Source organism: Oryctolagus cuniculus, chromosome 3 (assembly GCF_051225735.1).
Source record: "Oryctolagus cuniculus isolate XC-2025 breed Fujian yellow rabbit chromosome 3, ASM5122573v1, whole genome shotgun sequence".
Lineage (NCBI taxonomy): Eukaryota > Metazoa > Chordata > Mammalia > Lagomorpha > Leporidae > Oryctolagus > Oryctolagus cuniculus.
This window is the reverse complement of record NC_142869.1, coordinates 93,827,208-93,846,587: the sequence shown is the minus strand read 5'-3', so window position 1 is coordinate 93,846,587 and position 19,380 is coordinate 93,827,208. Positions and strand designations below refer to the sequence as shown.

At 38.6% G+C, this 19,380-nt stretch overlaps 1 protein-coding gene across 18 annotated transcripts in view; it reads left to right on the top strand.

The window, feature by feature from the left end:
* The window catches only part of MBD5 (methyl-CpG binding domain protein 5), a 489,398-nt gene that overhangs the window by 306,791 nt on the left and 163,227 nt on the right, over positions 1-19,380 (top strand). For all 18 annotated transcript variants that reach the window (XM_070070952.2, XM_089329196.1, XM_089329193.1 and 15 more), the window contains one exon: positions 10,557-10,678. The gene's annotated coding sequence lies outside the window, so the exon portion shown is untranslated. The remainder of the gene's footprint in view (positions 1-10,556; positions 10,679-19,380) is intronic.

Genomic DNA, 19,380 nt, shown 5'->3' with positions numbered 1-19,380 from the left:
GGCACCAAGCTGCAGCAGCCTGGCCTCTTGAAATACAGCTATTCACCATCACTTTGGTTTTTCCTTAAAGAAGAGGAAGTGAGCAGAATTGGGCTATCTTTGAATCTGCTAAGTTAATTGGTTTTAATGGATTAGAACTTACACATTTTCTTGACTAATAATCTAGTACTATTTTTGACTGGCATTGAAATTTTTCTAGTGACCCTGACATTATAACTTGTTTTTAATTAGATAATATCCTTATTTCATTATTTTCTTTCTTTGAAAAGTATGCCTTTATAGCTCGGGGTTTTTTTTCCTTTTTCATTAGATATTGTTCATCATGAGAAAAATTATTCCATCATGCTCATGATGAATTTCACTTTATTATATTCATGACAGTTAAGGATAAGTCCAAAAATCAACCTCACTACCTCATTTTCTATCATTTACATAATGAATCATAATCTGGAGATAAGATGAAGGACCTACCAAATGGAACCAATGCTGTAAAACAACATTTATTTCAATTGCACACATTCAGCTTCTGAGAAATGAAGCAAAAGTTGAACCAGAAAGAAAAGAATTGCCAGTCAGATTAATCCTATAGATATGAGGAGAATGATCTGTTTAAGAAAACCACTGTCTTTTTAAAGTCTGTGAGCTCAATCGGAACATCCATTTACTTTCTTTTTTTTCTTCTGTCTAAAAAGAATTTTATTTGAAAGTTTATAAAATTACCTTCTAGTATGTGCTAGGTCCCCTTTTTCAATTTCCCTACAATTTATTTATAAATTTTAAAAAGTGTACCTCCCAAGAATTTACTAATTAACCCTGATATCATTCATTTGAGAGTAATTAGTATTCACTATATATATTTTTTAAATGTCTCAGACAGGTCTGTGGAACATTAATATCAAAGGGTATAATAGGAGGAATCAACATGGTGGTTAAGCAGGTTAAGCCACCACTTGGGATGCCCATTTGCCAGTTGAGTCCTAGCTACTCCCTCCTTCCCATTCAGCTTCCTGCTAATGTGCCTGGGAAGCTGTTCATGGTTATCCAAGTACTTAGGTTCCTGCCACTCTCATCAAAATCCCAAACTGAGTTCCTGGATCCTTGCTTTGGCCTGCCCCAGCCTTGGAGGTTGCTGGCATTTGGAGGGTAAACCAAAAGACGGAAGATCTCTCTCTCTCTCTCTCTCTCTCTCTCTCTTTATTTCTCTCTTACTCAGTCACTCTGCCTTTCAAATAAATAAACAGATAAATCTTTTTAAAAAAAGTAAAATAGGGATTTGGAGGGGGTGTGCTAGCTTAACATTTTATATTTTATGGATAAGGAAACCAAAAGAGCTGCTGTCAGATGCATAACCTACAATGATTTGAACACTCATGCATTCTTATATTTGTATAGAAAAATATACATTTATAAATAATACCAACTTTTTAATGGAGTACTTTGATATTTATAAAAATTACTTATAGCTTGCTTTGTGAAAAAAATTGGGATTATTTATTAAAAATTGTGATGATAATAATATCAGCTAGCATTTTATACTGCTTTAAGTTTACCAGATGTTTTTATATTCATTATATCAGTTGATATAGAAACATTGCAGATGTTTCCTATAAGGTGGATAGGAGTTAAGACTCCTTTGATTTCAGAGAAGAACATTCTCCTACCCCCACTTCCCTCTGTCTCCTTTCTGCTACACACACACATACACACTCAGAGATATACTGTGTTGTGCCAAAACAGGATGTAGGTCCATTCAAAAAGACTAACTTGAGGCAACTATGTCTTTCCCTCTGGATTGATGCCATTATCGTTTGCACACTTGGTGTCCCTGATTGTTTTGAGTATCACTGGCTATGGTTTTGTTGAGTGCTCATCCCTAGATGAGGAGTGAAGGATAATATTGATCTTGGCAGTTAGGTCCATGTCTGGAGCTAAGGTGAGCTGTCTAAATGAAAATCTATATCCAATTACCAGAAGTAGCAGGAAAGAATGGTGAGGAGGCAAACAAAGCAAGGATTGTCATCTCCATTTTGCTGATGAGAGAATGGATACTCAGAGAAGCTGAATGACCTACCCAAACCTAGATCCTCTTACTAGAAATCCTATTCCAGGCTGCCTTATAAGGAAAGAGAAGCAGCAATGCATAAGGAAAGGGAGGTGATTCCATGTAGGATATTCATTGCCATTCTGTTTGGAAGTGAATTACTTTCAGGAACCCAAGTATGCAGACCATCATCCTGTACCTCCCAGGCACATTAGCACGAAGCTGGAGTGGAATTACAGAATAGCCAGGACTCAAACCAGCAATCCAGTATGGGGTATGGGTGTCCTAAGCAGTGAGTTAACCCTGCTACACCACAGTGCCTACCTTCCAAGTATTTTTGTTCTGTGGTTGATTGAATCCAACAACATGAAACCCCTAGATACAGAAGGATGACTAAACTGGTTACCACTAGTCCTTAAGTCTTTTGGAAAATGTGTGGTTCAGATACAATTGCTTCCTGACTTTTTCCACTGCTAGTTTAGGATTCACCTTGCTTTGTCTTCCATGGCTGTTAGCAGTCGTCCTGCTTTCTGACTTCCAAGTTTTGGTTACTCAAATGCTTCTCATTTTCCTTTTCCTTGTTGGTTTATACTTTCTTCATGAAATATTATTTTGATGTGATTTTGGAAGGAGATGAAGGTAAATAGTTGTGTTCAATCTATTATCTTTAACAAGATTTAGTACTGTTGGGCCGGCGCTGCAGCTCACTAGGCTAATCCTCTGCCTTGCGGCGCTGGCATACCGGGTTTTAGTCCCGGTCGGGGCACCGGATTCTGTCCCGGTTGCCTCTCTTCCAGGCCAGCTCTCTGCTGTGGCCAAGGAGTGCAGTGGAGGATGGCCCAAGTGCTTGGGCCCTGCACCCCATGGGAGACCAGGCCAGCCGCAGCGGCCATTGGAGGGTGAACTAACGGCAAAAGGAAGACCTTTCTCTCTATCTCTCTCACTGTCCACTCCGCCTGTCAAAAAAAAAAAAAAAAGATTTAGTACTGTTATTATCTCACGTGTAGTTTATTCTTTTAAACATTTGTTAGAGTTGAGTTAAATGCCTTTAAAAGGATGATTTATATTTGGGGAAAAAAAAAAAACAAAACAGGAAATTACCGTATCCAAGCCCTACACTCAGTCTCAGGGTAAGAGTTAGAGGTATTTCTGTTTATGTATCATATAATTTGTATTTAAGTGCTGTTATTATGACCCAGACCTGCTTCCTGTACAGCCTAAGGAGATGTATATTACTCCTCAAACCTGGGAACAATAACTAGAATTTATTTATTACAGAACTCAGACTCTTGTAGTCAGAATGTTTAAGATGATCCAATTTTCCAAATCAAAATATAAGTAACATAATTTAAACTTTGAGAAAGTAGGCATGCCAGCCATGTGCAATATACATTTTATTATCTCACATAAAATATACACAAAATAATTTTTATTTCTATGTCTTATGGATAAAAACCTGGAGACTTCCTCAAATTTATATAGCTTAGTAGAGACAAAGGTAGAATTTGAACTCAGGATTCACTTCTCGACAGCTAATACTCTTTGGAAGTAAGACTGTATAAGAAAAGCCAGAATGTTTAGTTTCTATATATGATGATGCATTGAAGATTTCCAAAACTTGGAGAGAAGTCAAAGAAAGATTACTATCAGAAAATTGTATCATTCCATCATTTAAATATCTCCACACACCCATTTTAACATCCCTACAAACTGCCCATGTAAATTCAAGTGTGTAAAACATCATTTACTTATATGTAAAATTGACTTGTCTCACCAACCTCTCTTCCGGGCACCCCAGGCACTGTTTCCACAGATAAAAGAAAACATCATCATGCTCATTTCAAGTTACTTGTTCATTTCTGAGTTAAAAATTGAGTAAATTTAAACTTCAAACTAGGATTCTACCCCTTTACTTCTTTCTTTTCCTTCTGCTCTTCCTTGAATCCCAAGACTCACCCTGTCAGACATTAATGGCTGAATACGAGTTTACACACCCTTCTCTCTCCTTGCTGGCCCCTGATGAATTACTGCTTGCCCATGGCCTTTCAGTATCATATGCCAGCATCTCTGTAAGTATAGTTCCTCTTTCCTGACCTCTGAACTTCATATCCTGGGTCTATTGTCATGGTCTTTTCCATGCTGTCCAGTTGCAAAGACTTAACATTCCTCACCCCTTTTCTTCAAACCCATCTCCTTTACATCTTCTAGTGCTGTCTTGGTCATTTTGGCACCCTTCCCAGGACAAAGGCTTCAGTAACTTTTCATATGCTCTGCCATAATATCCTGGAATGTTTGATCCAGAGAAATTTCTAGACAAACCCTCCCAGGTACTTCCTCAGCCACTGTCTTTGGTACATTATAATTGGATACTTCATTCACAGCCCCTTCAGCTTTTTCTTACCTAGTGACCAGTATTATTCCTTTGCGTGGGAAAAAAATCTGTTATTTCCTCTTACATTCTTATGTACTTTTTTCCTTAAGATTTATTTGTTTATTTATTTGAAAGAGTTATAGTGAGAGAGGGACAGACAAAGAGAGCAAGGAGGTAGATTGTCCATCTGCTGGTTCACTCCCCAAATGTCCACACTGACCAGGGCTGGGCCAGGAGCTTCATCAAGGTCTCTCACATGGTTGCAAGGTCCTAAGCACTTGGGCCATTTCCCACTGCTTTTCCCAGGCACATTTGCAGCGAGCTGGATCAGAAGTGAAATAGACAGGACTCAAACCAGCACCTATATGGGATGCCGGTGCTGCAGATGGCAGCTTAACCCACTGTACTGCAGCGCCAGCCCCAGTACTTTGTTTTTTGATGTACAAACTTTATATAAATGAATAATTGGTTATATTGTTTTATCTTCTTGTCTATTCTGTTTTTTTTTATCATATAAGCATTATATAATGAAGTTTTTTTAATAAGGCTGCTCTATACATACTGATATGGACAGTTGCCTTGAAGAAAACAAGGTATAGAACACTGTGTATAGCCTGTTCCATTTCTGGAAATAAATGTGTAGATATGGCAGTGCATTGAACATCTCTGGAAGGACACATGAAGCTGGTAACAGGGGTTGCCTCCAGGGAAAGAAAACAGATGGCTGGGGGACAAGACTGGGAAAGAGATTTTTCACTGCCTGTTTATGTCTTTCAAATTCTGTATCACATGAATAACCTATTTACAAAATAAATACAAGATAATTATAAAGCCTTTATAATTTGGCTTCTTCAATCCTACTAGGCTCCAGATTACCTGATTCTTAGCCACAGACAGAAAGTAGCTCTGTTAGCAAAGCCATCTTTTTTCCTTCCTCTACTTCCTGAGCTGCCAGTCTTTCTTGTAGGTCTTTACTGAAGGCAGAATAAAGCAGCCAACCTGCTCCAACATTCAGAATTTTTCCCTTCTATTAGAAAGGAAAATGTTTCAGTAGGCAGATGGTCTGAGTCTCAAAATATAACAGATGATAGTGTAGCTATTTTGTTAACTTGCCAGACTGAGATAGCAGAGATAGCAGGGTCCTCTCTACCCTCACCTGACCCCTTTGGCCAAGCCAAGTATATATTTTTGGGTCTGTTACTTGCAAGAATTTTTTATTTGCAGGCTTTTCACACTGAATAGGTCTTTAAAAAATAGTGATGATTGCAAATGCATGCACATTTATAATAATTTTATCAGGAGGAATTAGCCACTTAAGATGGCTTTAAATGGGCTACTGATGAAGATTCTAGAAGTCTGTGTTTAAAATTTTCTAGTTGTCCAGTAATATAGCTACAGTTTTTATTTCCTGTTTCAGGATCCTGTCAAAGTTCATACATTGCATTTGGTTGACAAAATCGATTTAATCCCCTTTGATATATATATAAAAAAGTTGTACTCTCTTTGTTTATTGGCATTTACATGGTTTTTAAATTTTATTGATATGCTTAAGAGATAGCAAGAGAGACACAGATGTACAGAGCAAACTTCTATCCACTGGTTCACTCCCTAATGCCCACAATGGCTGGACTGGGCCACAGCAGGAGCCAAGAGCCAGAATCATGATCCAGGTCTCCCACATAAGTGGCAGGAGCCCAGTAACTGGGGCCATCACTGCTCCCTCCCAGGATCTACATTGGCAGGAATCTAGAGTCAGGAGATGGAACCAGGAATCAAAACCTGGCACTGGGACACAGGCTTAACTTTCAGGCTAAATACCTGTTCAAGTCATTGACATTTTTAATGAATGACCAAACTGGTAGCAAAAATGGCCCCCTTTTTTTTTTTCTAAATAATGAATTTTCTTTTATTGTGAGAATCTATACAGTTTTTCTTATACTTTCTTTTTTTTATTTAGTAAATATAAATTTCCAAAGTACAGTTTATGGGTTACAATGGCTCCCCCCCCCATAATTTCCCTCCCACTCGCACCCCTCCCATCTCCCGCTCCCTCTCCCATTCCATTCACATCAAGATTCATTTTCAATTATCTTTATATACAGAAGATTGATTTAGTATATATTAAGTAAAGATTTCATCAGTTTGCACCCACACAGAAACACAAAGTGTATACTGTTTGAGTACTAGTTATAGCATTACTTCACATTGGACAACACATTAAGGATAGATCCCACGTGAGAAGTAAGTACACAGTGACTCCTGTTGTTAACAATTTCCACTCTTGTTTATGGCGTCAGTAATCTCCCTAGGCTCTACTCATGGGTTGTCAAGGCTATGAAAGCCTTTTCAGTTCGACAACTTCGATCTTATTCTGACAGGGTCATAGTCAAAGTGGAAGTTCTCTCCTCCCTTCAGAGAAAGGTACCTCCTTCTTTGATGGCCCCGTTCTTTCCAGTGGGATCTCACTCGCAGAGATCTTCCATTTAGGTCTTCTTCTTCTTCTTTTTTTTTTTTTTTCTCTTTTCTCCAGAGTGTCTTGGCTTTCCATGCCTAAAATACTCTCATGGGCTCTTCAGCCATATCCGAATGCCTTAAGGGCTGATTCTGAGGCCAGAGTGCTATTTAGGACATCTGCTATTCTATGAATCTGCTGTGTATCCCGCTTCCCATGATGGATCTTTCTCTCCCTTTTTGATTCTATCAGTTAGTATTAGCAGACACTAGTCTTGTTTGTGTGATCCCTTTGACTCTTAGACCTATCAGTATGGTCAATTGTGAACTGAAATTGATCACTTGGACTAGTGAGATGGCATTGGTACATGCCACCTTGATGGGATTGTATTGGAATCCCCTGGCACGAGTCTAACTCCACCTTTTGGGGCAATGGACACTATGAGAAACAGTGACTTGATCAGCTCTTGTGCTGACTGTTGATGTACAATGTAATACTTTACCCATTTTAGTATTTTTTCTTTGTTCTAGTACTATTGGTTGAACTCTGTAATTAACACACAATTATTCTTAGGTGTTTAAATTTTAACTGAAAAGTGATCCCTGTTAAATATAAGAGTGGGAATAAGAGAGTGAGGAGATGTACAATTTGGGACATGCTCAATCGGACTTGCCCCAAATGGTGGAGTTAGAATCATGCAAAAATGGCCCTTTTTTAGAATTTTTTGAATTTTTTTTACTTATTAAATTCAATTTAGACATTTTTGGCAAGAATATTGCATTGATTATGCCTTACCTTTTCAAAGTGTCATATCAAAGGTAAGAGACAATTCTTAACATAGTAAACAAGCTATGGCTTGATGGAAGGTCCAATTTGAGTTTGCAATTTTCCTTGCTTTAACTGTGTACTAATCAGGCAATTGCTATGTGATTTGGTTTTTAGGATGTACTTGATATTAGTAAACAGTGGTCCCTTTTCAGTTGATCAGTTTCTTTAAGTTTGTTTTTAACAACTTGGAGAGCTGAGGGCCAGTAATGATATCTACCTCACAGGACTAAAGTGAGGATTACTGAAGATGTTAACAGATGTAAAATCTGACTGATGGGGCCAGCGCCTTGGCTCACTTGGCTTAATCTCCACCTGCGGTGCCAGCACCCCAGGTTCTAGTCCCAGTGGGGCACCGGGTACTAGTCCCGGTTGCTCCTCTTCCAGTCCAGCTCTCTGCTATGGCCCGGGAAGGCAGTGGAGGATGGCCCAAGTGCTTGGGTCCCTACACCTGCATGGGAGACCGGGAGGAAGCACCTGGCTCCTGGCTTCAGATCTTCGCAGCACCAGCTGTAGCGGCCATTAGGGGAGTGAACCAACGGAAGGAAGACCTTTCTCCCTATCTCTCTTTCACTGTCTATAACTCTCTCTCTGTCTCTCTGTCTCTCTCACTGTCTAACTCTGCCTGTCAAAAAAATTTAAAAAAAAAAATTCTGACTGATGCTAATATGCTCTGTGAGGGGGCTCTATTAATATTAACTAACCCAGGGCTTGCATTATGGCATAGCAGATTAAGCCTCCACCTGCAACACTGGCATCCCATATGGGCACTGGTTCGAGACCTGGCTGCTCCACTTCTGATCCAGCACCTTGCTGATGTTTCTGGGAAAGCAGTGGAAGATGGCCGAAGTTCTTGGGCCCCTACACCCAACTCCAGACTCCTAGCTTTGGCCTCACGCAGCCCTAACCATTGTGGCCATTTGGAGAGTGAACCAGCAGATGGAACATACCTCTCTCTCTCTCTCTTTGTATCTCCTCCACTTTATGTAACTCTGACTTTCAAGTAAGTACAAATAGATAAAATCTTTAATATATACATATATATGTAAAATTAATCCCATCCAGGTATTTGTTTAAAAAAATAAAAAGACATATAGATAGGATTTATATTGTGCTAGGTATGGTAAGTGCTTTAAGAGTATAAATCTTTATAAAAGCCCTACTCATTAAGTATTGTTATCTCCATTTACAAATAAGGAAACTGACACCCAGAGAAGATAAATATCTTTCCCAGAGTCATACAGCAAGTGGTAATATTTCCTACTATTTATCTGTGAGACCCCACTTAAAAGCAGGCAGCCTGCATAGCTACAATCTGTACTTGAAGATGACTTTCGTTCAGTTTCTCCTTCCTAGATAGCTATTTTCACCTGTTACTACCATGTAGGTGTGTGACTGTGTGTGTGTAGTATGTGTCAGTGCATAGGTTTATCAGACTTTTTAATTGAGTTATTGTTCTTACTGCCTTATTTCTTTTCAACATATAAAATTTTTCTTACTCCTTTTGATTTTAGGAACAAATTCAGAAGACCTAGACTTAAGCTTACTATGTCACTATTCCCTGTAAGCCACATTGTTATCATCTTAACCAGGGGAGGGGAACCTTTTTACGGCCAAGGGTCATTTGGATATTTATAACATCATTCATGACCATACAAAATTATGAATTTAAATGTCAGTTTGCTGTATATTTAATGAATTTCAGGTCCTGCCTACAGCTGCCCTGGAAGGGCCAGACCAAATGATTTTGCAGGCCTTATTCAGCCCACAGGCCAGACATTCCCCAGGCCTGAACAATGAGACTGCTAACACCTATATTATGGTATTGTGTGAATATTAAATTAGGTGGTATTACAAGTCATAAAAGCCATATAAAAATATTTTGTATATATGTCATACTGCATTGAAATTGGCAATTATTCTTTGGTGGTTTCTTCATTTTAACATAAAAGGTTTGGGGTTTTGTGGTTTTTGGTTGTTGCTGGTACTCATGGTGTTAAGACTTGGAACTAGATTAACTTTTTTTTTTTAAGGTTTATGTTTTTGAAAGGCAGCGTGACAGGAAGAAGGAAAAAGAGAGACCCTCCATTCACTGATCCACTCCCCAAATGGCCACAAAGACTGGGCTGGGCCAGGTCAAAGCAAGGAGCCAGGAGCTTCTTCTAGCTCTCCCACGTAGGTGCAGGGGCCCAAGGACCTGGGCCATACCCAGCTTTTTTCCCAGGAACATCAGCAAAAAGCTGGATCAGAAGTAGAGCAGCCAGGACTCGAACCGGTGCCCATAGGGGATGCTGGCACTGCAGGCCATGTCTTTGACCTGCTGTGCCACCCTAGATAAACTTTTTTTTTTAATTGAGCTATAATAGAGTAGCTTTGAAGTTAGGCTATTTGAGATCAAATCTCAAAGCCTCAATTGCCCCATTTAAAAGTGGGAATAGAAGTAGATACTTTATATCATGGTTGCAATCACCATTGCATCTCTATGCTTCACGTGGTGCCTGAGACAGAGTTCATTATATTCAGTAAATTTTTCTGAATACTGAATGAAAAGGATTGGGCATATTAAATGAGATTCAGAGGCACACTGCCAGGTCATAGATATACAAAAATTACATTAATATATTCATTGACAAAATGTTAAATTATTATATTTCTGCATATATTAACAAACATATGAAAATAAACAACAGTAATTTTTCTTTACTATTTGTATTAATGAACAATAGTATTCTTAAGGATGAAGTTACTTATACCGTGATTCCCCCTTTATTGATGTGTGGAAATGCAGAAGTAGCAAATAGCATCATTAAATAAATTGTAAATCAGCATTTGAATAAATGAGTGTGCCCATGTCACTTCTGTTACAGAAAGAAGAGGTACTCCCTTACAAAGGCCCGTAAAGGCATAGAGCATCTGGAGAGCTGCTACCCCCCTTACACAGCTGGATCCCACAACATTTGTTATGTTGTCATCACTTTCTCTCCAGAAGGTAGGAATTAAGTTTACTCTCCATACGGATACAGTTTTCTTATCTGTGGACTTAATTTTTTACTAAGCATGGAAAGCATTTGATGTCTATAGATTAAAATGTCAGGCATCTCCGAATAGTTAAGAGGCTTAAATATGTTGCCTCTAAAAACTGTTTCTATTATGAAGTTAAAAATGTTCATTGTATTTAGAAAAAGTAATCCAGAAAAATATGGTAGTCCTACTACCTTGAGAAAACTACTGTTTAGATTTTGTTTTATATATGTGTGTAGGTTGGATATAATATGTGTATTTATATAATCATAATAATTATTGATAGAAGACATAGAAGTAAATGCTCTTTGTCTACCCTGCTTATTGGTAAATATCATCTACATCATTTTTAGTTGTTGTTAATGTTCCAGCTTAAGATATAACATAAATCATGTAACCACTTTCTTATTATTTAATATTTGAGATGTTTCCGATTTTTCCTTTGGCAAATATTACTTATACCCATTCCTTGTACTCATGTTTGATGATTTTATAAAACCATTTCCAAAAGCAAGTATTGCAGAATCTTTTCACCTAAATAGGCTTTCTGATAGAATTATTCCGTGGCAAATAGCATAACATGACCATAAACATACTTAGTATAATGAGGGCTTAGAAATCAAACTTACTTGACCATAGATCTTTTCTTGAAATAACATCTGTCCTCAGGATGTTAATAATGGAGAGTTAGTCTGAGGATAAGGAGTATATGGGAAATCCATCTACTTTCCACTCAGTTTTGCCAACATCCTAGGACTATTTTTTTTTTTTTTTTTTCAAAGCAAAGGTGGACATTGTGGTGCAGCAGTTAAGCCACTGTTTGGGGCGCCCATATCCCATATCAGAGTGCTAGGGACCAAGTCCTGCCTCCACTTCCAATCCAGATTCCTGCTTATTTACCTGGGAGGCAGGAGGTAATGGTCCAAGCACTTGGGTCCCTGGTCCCTGCTACCCACATAGGAAAGGAGTAACTGGCACCTGACTTCAGCCTGGTCCAGCCCTGACTTTTGTGGGTATTTCGGAAGTGAACCAGCAGATGGAAGATTCTCTCTCTCTCTCTCTCTCTCTTTCTCTCTCGTTCTCATTCTCTTCCTCTCTCTTTCTCTCTCTCCCTCAGTATCCCTATTGCTTGTGTTTTCAAGTAAATAAATACATCCTTTGTTAAACAAATTTGTGGATCAAAGGTTAAGTAACTTGAAAACTCTACCAATTTACACTCTCACCAACAATGAGTGATGATATGAGAGTGCTACTTACTCTGAAGTTTTTGTCAATATTTGGTATTAACTGTTCTTAATTTTAAATAAAGCTGGTATGAGAAATGTATATGTCATAGCATTTTTAATTTTCATTTACATTACTAGTGAGACAAGTATCTTTTTATTTGAGTTTTGAGTTCTTTTATGAGTATGCTGTTTATGCCCCATGCCAAACTTCATGGAGTCTTTGTTGTGATTTTTTTTTGATTGATAAGACTCAGGAATCATATTAAGAATATTAAATCTATTAATCATATCCGTTGCACTTATGCTTTCCCATTTTTTAATTTTCACTTTATATTTTGTTTTGGCATTTTATTTGATGTTTTATATGGCTTTATTTTTGCCATAAAAAGTTGGCATTTTTATGAGATCACATCTATCATTTTCTGCATGGTTTATAGTTTTGGTGTTTGTACCTTGGGTTTATTTTTTCTTTCTGCTATTTATTATGGAAAGTTGCAGTTATAGAAGATAAAATAGTATGAAGAACTCCCATGTACCTGTTTGGCTTAACTAATTAAGAACTAATGGCTAATCTTATTTCATTTCTATTTCCTGTATAATTCTGAAGCAAAACTCAGACATTGTATCATTTCATCTTTTATTATTTTAGTGTGTATGCTGACTTTAGATGTAATTTTACCTAACCCATATTTTATGTCTGCCTTAGTTTGGCTGAAATCCCTGACTTCCAGCATAACATACTTATAATGTTAAAGCAAACATCAGCATTGCCTGAGATTAATGTTACTTAATTTACTATTTTTAAATATCCCATTTAAAGGTTTAATTATATTAAATATCTGTGACAAAAATATTGCTTATCTTTCATATATTAAAAGCAGAATGTTGAACATATACAAAAAGCCTCTGTTTCTTTTTATACTAAAGTTAGGTCTTATTAGAATCTATAAATCATTGCACCTTTATTTAAGTTTCATTTTGTATCCTGAGAATGTACTGTCCTAAATTGTAGATTTTGTTGTCATACTGGCATGGATTTTCTCAAGTCTTTAGAGTAAAACTTTCTCTAGAAACATAAGATTTTTAAAAAAAAAATCATGGATTAAATACAAAATTTTGCATGTAAAAATGTTTTTGCGAGTTATTTTGTGTGATTAGTATCTGATTTTTAAAGCATCAGTTCAGTAGAAGGCATTACCTTCTTAAGGTCTTCTGTAGAATTTGATTGTGGCTGGCGCCGTGGCTCAATAGGCTAATCCTCTGCCTTGCGGTGCCAGCACACCGGGTTCTAGTCCCGGTCGGGGCGCCAGATTCTGTCCCAGTTGCCCCTCTTCCAGGCCAGCTCTCTGCTGTGGCCCGGGAGTGCAGTGGAGGATGGCCCAAGTGCTTGGGTCCTGTACCCACATGGGAGACCAGGAAAAGCACCTGGCTCCTGGCTTCGGATCAGCGCGATGCGCCGGCCGCAGTGTGCCGGCTGTGGCGGCCATTGGAGTGTGAACCAACAGCAAAAAAAGGAAGACCTTTCTCTCTGTCTCTCTCTCTCTCCCTGTCCACTCTGCCTGTCAAAAATAAAAAAAAATAAAAAAATAAATTAAAGAAAAGAATTTGATTGTGAATGTTGTGCTAATCAGGAAACTAGGAAATTATCCCATGATAATTAATGCTAGAAAACGTACAAAGTATTGTCAGATGTGGTTCTTTTTCACAGGATACAAAAACAAAATTAGTCTCCACTAGAAATTGAAATTGGCACTACTGTGAAAATCAGAGGAAAAGTAAGTTGTACCTTTATGGCAACTATGTAATGTCACATAAATTATTACCATTAAGAGGGACCTTTCGGAACCAGCACCATGGCTCAACTTAGTTAATCCTCTGCCTGCAGTGCCAGCATCCCATATGGGCCCTGGGTTCTAGTCCCGGTTGCTCCTCTTCCAGTCCAGCTCTCTGCTGTGACCTGGAAAGGCAGTGGAGGATGGCCCAAGTGCCTGGACCCCTGCACCCGCATGGGAGACCTGGAGGAAGCACCTGGCTCCTGGCTTCGGATCGGCGTAGCTCTGGCCGTGGCGGCCATTTGGGGCATGAACCAACAGAAGGAAGACTTTTCTCTCTGTCTCTCTCTCTCACTGTCTAACTCTGTCTGTCAAATCAAAAAAAAAAAAAAAAAAAAAAGGACCTTTGAGGTAATATAATCAAATTATTTCCTTTTATGATTGGGAAAACCAAAGTCACAAAAAAATTTTTTTACAATATTCCCTGAAGACATTTTGCAAGTTAATAAAATATTCTAAACATTGATAATTGACAACTATTGAGTATACTATGTATAAGACTAAATACTTGTAATCACTTGTTTCAATCCCAATAACATCTCCGTGAGAAAAGAACTATTATTATGCCGTTTATAAAGGTAAGGAATCTGACTCTGATTCAGGAAGTCTGAGACATATAACTCTAAGCTTTCAATCACTGTTCTTGAGGGAGATTATTTCCCCATTTTTTTTTAACAACTAGTAAGCAATTTATGGAATTAGTTGGTTGACTTAGGTATCTGCAATGGTAACTTCCTCTTCTACTCCTGGCTCAGTGCTGAGGGAAGTAATCTGTTTAACAATCTCAGAAGGACTGTGCACATCAGTGTGCCACTTGTGGATTTTCACCTGAAGGGGATCACATCTTAGAACCTTCACCACTAGGTATTTTTCTTTTAGTGATTCACCGATTCTTTTTCAGATTCTTTTCCTTTATGCTCTGAGCAAGTCAGCACACACCTTCTCCAGAGACTTCGCTTTTCCTCTGGGCAGGGTGAAGCCAACTCAGCAAATGGCCACCACTGGTTCCACAGGTGTCTTTCAAGTATCTTTAAAAGCCATGACTGCAACGCTGCTTCCTGAACAACTTGGTTCTTTAGCGAGAGCAAACAGCAGTGAGTCAGGAGCAGGAGCAGGTGAAGGGACTCTGCAGCTGGTCCTACATGTCTTCCTCAGAGAGCTATTCACTATGTTTACTAATGTATAAATGAGAGATTAAAACTACATATATCTATATTGTATAGCATCGTGTTCTAGTGTTTGACTTTGCAGTACATGTTATTAATTTTTTAAATTTTATTTAAGTTATGCAAATTTCATGTATTACATATATAAAGATTTAGGAACATAGTGATAGTTCTTACCCTACCCTCCCTCCCACTCACATTCCCATCCTTCTTCCTCCTCCGTCTCCTATTCTCACTTTTAATTTTTTACAAACATCTATTTTCAGTATACTCATAAGTATACTGAATACTTATAATATTAACCCTACACTAAGAGTTCAGATATTATGAAGAAAATAACACTGTTCCTCAACAGTAGAGACAAAGCCTGTAAACAATTGTGCAATCTCAAACTGTCAATTTCACTCCAATAAATTACATTTTAGGTACTTTGTTAGTTACCATAGATCAGGGAAAACATATGGTATCTATCTTTTTGGGACTGGCTTATTTCACTAAGAGTAACAATTTCCAGTGGCATCCATTTTGTTGCAAAAGACAGGATTTCCTTTTTTTTTTTTTTAACTACTGAGTAGTAGTCCATGGTGTATAAATACCATAATTTGTTTATCCAGTCATCAGTTGATGGACATCTGGGTTGGTTCTGTATCTTAGCTATTGTAAATTAAGTTGCAATAAATGTGGGTGTACAGATAACTCTTTCATATGCTGTTTTTTTGGTTTTTTTTTTTGTTTTTTTTGTTTTTTTTTTTGGACAGGCAGAGTGGACAGTGAGAGAGAGAGACAGAGAGAAAGGTCTTCCTTTTTGCCGTTGGTTCACCCTCCAATGGCCACCGCGGCCGGCGCATCACACTGATCTGAAGCCAGGAGCCAGGTACTTATCCTGGTCTCCCATGCGGGTGCAGGGCCCAAGTACTTGGGCCATCCTCCACTCCACTCCCAGGCCATAGCAGAGAGCTGGCCTGGAAGAGGGGCAACTGGGACAGAATCCGGCACCCACCAGGACTAGAAGCTGATGTGCCGGTGCCTCAGGCGGAGGATTAGCCTAGTGAGCCACGGCGCCGGCCGCTGATTTTGTTTCCATTGAAATTCCCAGGAGTGCAAATGCTAGGTCATATGGTAGAACTATTTTCAGCTTTCTGGGGTATCTCCATACCATCTTTCACAATGGATGTACCAATTTACATTCTCACCAACAGCAGATTAGGGTACCTTTTCCCCCATATCCTCACCAACATTTGTTGTTTATTGATTTCTGTATTAAAGCCATTCTAATGGGTGTGAGGTGAAACCTCATGGTGGTTTTGATTTGCTCTTCCTTGATGGGTAGTGATCCTGAGCATTGTTTCATGTGTCTTGGCCATTTGAGTTTCCTCTTTTAAAAATTTCTTGTTCAAGTCCTTTGCCCATTTCTTAACTAGATTATTTGTTTTGTTGTTTTGAGTTTCTTGAGTTCTTTATAGATTCTGGATATTAATCCTTTATCAGTTTCATAGTTTTCAAATATTTTCTGCCATTCTGTCAGTCTTTTCTTCACTTTGCTGAGTGTGTCTTTTGCAGTGCAAAAGTCTCAGCTAGATATAATCCCATATTCAAATTTGGCTTTGATTGACTGTGTTTCTAGTGTCTTTTCTAAGAAATTCTTGCCTAATCAAATGTCAAATTTCCCAAAAATTCTCTAAATTTGATGCTTTCAGGTTGTAGATTTAGGTCTTTGATCTGTTTTGGACAGATTTTTGTGTAAAGCATAAAGTAGGGGTCTTGTTTCATATTTGTGTATGTGGAGATCCAGTTTTCCCATCACCCTTTGTTAAAGAGACTGTTCTTGCTCCAGGGATTGATTTTAGCTCCTTTGTCAAAGGTAAGTTGGTTGTAGAGACATGGATTGATTTCTGGAGTTTCTATTCTGTTCCATTGATCTGCACATCTATTTTTTGCCAGTACCAGGCTGCTTTGATTATAAGTGACCTGTAGTATGTCTTCAAATCTGGTATTATGATGCCTCTGCCTTGGTTTTTGTTGTATAAGATTGCTTTAGCAGGACCAGTACTGTGGTGCAGTGGGTTAAAGCCCTGGCCTGCAGTGCCGGCATCCCATGTGGGCACTGTTCAAGTCAGGGCTGTTCCACTTCCAATCCAGCTCTCTGCTATGGCCTGGGAAAGAAGTAGAAGATGGCCCAAGTCCTTGGGCCCCTGCACCCACATGGGAGACCAGGAAGAAGATCCTGGTTCCTGGCTTCAGTTTAGCTCAGCTCTGGCTGATGCAGTCATTTGGGGAGTGAACCAGAGGATGGAAGACTCTCTCTCTCTGGCTCTACCTCTCTCAGTAACTCTGTCTTTCAAATAAAGCACATAAATCTTTAAAAAAAAAAAAAGAGATTGCTTTAGCTATTTGGGATCTATTTTGTTTTCATATGAATTGCAGCACCCAGTTGTCTAGATCTGAGAAGAATGATTTTGGTGTTCTTCTTGGGATCATATCAAATCTGTAAATTGCTTTAGGTAATGTGGACATTTTGATGATATTAATTCTTCTAATCCACAAACATGGAAGATTTTTCTATTTTCTTTGTATCTTCTATTTACTTGTTTTAGTGTGTTGTAATTTTCATTGTAGGGATCCTTTCCTTTCATGGTTAAATATATTACAAAGTATTTAATTGTTTTTGTAGCTATTGTAAATGCGATTGATCTGAAAGTTCTTTCTCAACCATGGCATAGTTTACAAAGGCTATTGATTTTTTTTTTTTTTTTTTAATTTTGACAGGCAGAGTGGACAGTGAGAGAGAGAAACAGAGAGAAAGGTCTTCCTTTTGCCATTGGTTCACCCTCCAATGGCCCCTGCGGCCTGCGTACCGCGTTGATCCGATGGCAGGTCTCCCATGGGGTGCAGGGCCCAAGCACCTGGGCCATCCTCCACTGCATTCCCTGGCCACAGCAGAGAGCTGGCCTGGAAGAGGGGCAACTGGGACAGAATCCGGCGCCCCGACCAGGACTAGAACCCGGTGTGCCAGCGCAGCAAGGCGGAGGATTAACCTAGTGAGCCGTGGCGCCAGCTAAGGCTATTGATTTTTGTGTGCTAATTTTATATCCTGCCATTTTACCAAACACTTATAAGTTCCAGTAGTCTCTCAGTGGAGTCTTTTGGATCCCTATATATATAGAATCATGTCATCTGCAAATAGGGATGGTTTGAATTCCTCCTTTCCAATATGTATCCCTTTGATTTCTTTTTCTTGCCTAATGACTTTGGCCAAACCATCCAGGACTATGTGGAATAGCAGTGGTAACAGTGTTCATCCTTGTCTGGTTCCATATCTTAGTGGGAATGCTTCCAACTTTTCCCCATTCAATAAGATGCTGGCTGTGGGTTTGTTATAAAGTGTCTTGATTGTGTTAAGGAATGATCCTTCTACACCCAATTTGCTTAAGGTTTTCATCACAAAAGCATGTTTTATCACATGTTTCTCTGCATCTATTGAAATAATCATGTGGTGTTTCTTCTTCAATTTGTTAATGTGCTGTATCACAGTATTGATTTGTGAATGTTGAAAAATCCCTGCATACCAGGGATAAATCCCACTTGGTCCTGGTAAATGATTAGCTAATATTTAAATTGAAGATTTTTGCATCTGTGTTCATCAGGGATATTGGTTTATAGTTCTCTTTCTCTGTTGTTTCATTTTCTTTTTTAGGAATTAGGATGATGCTGAATTCATAGGAGATTGGGAGGATTCCCTCCCTTTCATTTGTTTTGAATAGCTTGAGAAGAATTGGAATTAGTTTTTTAAATGTCTGGTAAAATTCAGCAGTGAAGCCAACCAGTCCTGGGTTTTTCTTTGTTGTGAGGGTCTTGATTACTGATTCAGTCTCTATCTTGGTTATCAGTCTATTTAGGTTTTCTGTGTATTCATGGTGCAGTTTTGGTAGATTTTATGTGTTCAGGAATCTATTTCCTCTAGATTTTCAGATTTGTTGGCATGTAGCTATTTGCAGTAATTCCTGATGATTCTTTTTATTTCTGTGGTATCTTATTACATTTACTTTTTTCATCTCTGATTATATTGATTTGGTTCTTCTCCCTCTGTTTTGTTTTGGTTAGTTTGGCCAATGATATATCAATTCTGTTATGTTTTCAAAAAACAGCACTTCATTTCACTGATTTTTTTGTTTCAGTTTTTTTTTAATTTCTTCTCTATTATTTTTTTAAAGATGTATTTCTTTTGAAAGTCAGAGTTACACAGACAAAGGAGAGGCAGAGAGTCAGAGAGGTCTTCCATCTGCTGGTACAGTCCTCAGATGGCCGCTACGGCCGGAATTGTGCTGATACAAAGCAGGAGCCAGAAGCTTCTTCTTGGTGTCCCACACCTTGGGCAGGAGCCCAAGGACTTGGGCCATCTTCTACTTCTTTCCCAGGCCGTAGCAGAGAGCTGGATTGGAAGTATAG